Source organism: Suncus etruscus, chromosome 3, assembly GCF_024139225.1.
Source record: "Suncus etruscus isolate mSunEtr1 chromosome 3, mSunEtr1.pri.cur, whole genome shotgun sequence".
Taxonomy (NCBI): Eukaryota; Metazoa; Chordata; class Mammalia; order Eulipotyphla; family Soricidae; genus Suncus; species Suncus etruscus.
This window is the reverse complement of record NC_064850.1, coordinates 122,842,102-122,844,401: the sequence shown is the minus strand read 5'-3', so window position 1 is coordinate 122,844,401 and position 2,300 is coordinate 122,842,102. Positions and strand designations below refer to the sequence as shown.

General features: G+C 35.0%; 1 non-coding gene across 1 annotated transcript; it reads left to right on the top strand.

Annotated features, from left to right (window-relative positions):
• Nucleotides 1–1,842: 1,842 nt before the first annotated feature.
• Nucleotides 1,843–2,041, top strand: LOC126004934 (small nucleolar RNA SNORA73 family). The gene has a single exon (XR_007494138.1). It is a non-coding gene; the product is annotated as a small nucleolar RNA SNORA73 family (small nucleolar RNA).
• Nucleotides 2,042–2,300: the final 259 nt, after the last annotated feature.

Sequence of the window (2,300 nt, the reverse complement as noted above, 5' to 3'; positions counted from 1 at the left end):
TATATACACATATGTATATGTATATGTATAAATATAGATATATATATTAAAATGACTTCAGGGTTGAAGCTATACTACACTGTGGAAGTAACTTGTCTTACATGCACTTGATGCAGGTCCAATTCCTCCTACAAATACATGCTTTATGTGCATGTGGCCCAGTAACTCCTAGAGCATAAAGCCAGCCCTGAGCATTGCTGGGTGTGTACTTCAATCAAAAATAAGTAAGATGTCTTTGTCAAAGGAGAAAGGACAGATACGTATTATTAGCTAAGAATTAAAAAATTCTAATTAGAAGCTGAAATATGAGGGTGGAGTTAAAAAGAGTGAAAGTAAGGTTCCCAAGACATTGGGTTGTTAAAATCTCAATTACACTGAGAGCAAGTAGCCTTGAATAGGGAAAAATAAACTGTTTGGAGACAAGAGGTAAGACTTTGATAAGTGGATATGCTGATAACCTAGGTCAGGGGAAGAGAATCGATATGAAGCTGCAAAACTCTGGTACTTTAGGGCAAGAGTGGGAAATCACTATGTTAATTAAATCCAGCCATTCTTCCTCATTGCTTTGGTAAAGAAATGATTTACCATGTACTTATTACTTTATAGTTCTGAAGTCTCTTCCTTGAAGTCCAGGCATTCTTGCCAAGGAGACTTCCTAATACTTGTTTTTCTCTTTACGTTGAAAACCCTGCATCTTATGCTAGGGTAATTTTTCTCCTCTTACACAATGTCAAGTTTTTAAAATATACCAATCCAAGATAAACAGATTGAGTTCATTCAATTTAAAGAATCAGTAATGAATTGTTATTAATGTGTAATAGCTTTAAAATAATTTATTGTAATGAAAATGTAATAATTATTACACTTAACTATACATTTTTAAGCTGAGTGTTTTTCATCTTCCGTATATAAACTTGTCTTATTTTATTTCTTCAATTGACACCAATATTGTACTGAATATAACATGTTTCTGAGATAAAATCTCAAATCAGAATTTATGTACCTTAAAATAGGAAGGAATTTTCCAAGTGTTATTTCTCTTCCACTTGACTTAGGAGTCTCAGATATTGCTTAATACCTTAATTTCTTTATTAGATATGGGACTTATTTCTGGCAAAAATCATATGTACATGGCAAAGTATAACTAAAATGACAAACAAAAAGAAAACAATACCAAAGCTTCAGGTACAAGAGAGACAGGTGCTAGACTAAACTGCCTCCAGACAAAAACACAAGCAGATGGACAGCTCATGGAATTTCATCCAGAAGAGAAGCTGACTTGATGAATCTGTGGGTTTTGGACTTAACCTCAGAAGAGCATCATAATTATAATGAAAAAATAAGGTTTGGAGAGAGGAGACCTTATTACCTGTAGAAAGCAAATGTTGCAAAGTCAATGAAAGAAATGCTCAAACATTCTTGACAAATGAGTTAATGAATTCTCTTGGATGAACTGCTAATGTCGTGAAGTGTTTGGAAAGAAAAAAACAAAACTAATGAGACCTGGAATACCCCCAGAAAACTTAATAATGTGCCTGTCATTGAGGCAGGCTCTGGGTGGGAGAAAACTAAGGACATTGGTGAAGAGAAGTTGACACTTGTGATAGGATTGGTGGTGGGACATTATATGCCTGTTTCAATTATGACTAACTTTGTAAACCATGGAGCTTTAATAAAAATAGCTAAAAAGAAGGAATTGGCATCCATTTAGAGAAATAGCTTAACAGACATTATAAATAAGCTCAAGTTCTCGTAAGAGTGATAAACATCTTCATCATGTGCTTTTTATATTACTATGTAGCTCCTGACTACGGTAATATGATGTACAAAAAGACATAGGAACCAACGTGGATATCCCGGGAGGTCACTCTCCCCGGGCACTGTCCAGGTGGCGCAGGGGAGCATAGGGCTCTGCCCCAGGATGTACAGTCCCTTTCCACGCCGTTGGAGATCAAGCCGGGCCTCGAGTCTGCGCCTGCATATTCCTACGACTTCTCAGTCTCGACCGTGACTGAGGAGACAAACCATGCAGGAAACAACAGAAAAAAAAAAAAAAAAAAAAAAAAGACATAGGAGATAAGAAATATGAAAAACCAAAAGTAATACAAGACTTACTAAAATATGTTTTTTTCTGTGTAGCAGGGAACAAAGTAAGGTGATGAGAAAAAGTACAAAAATAGCCTCAAAATGAAATGAGTTGATTAAGTGGAATGGAAAGAAAGAAAATAATTGCTTTCTAATATAAAATTAAAGTATAATTTTCAGGAATTTGAATGGAATTGATAAAAGTTGGCAGAAAA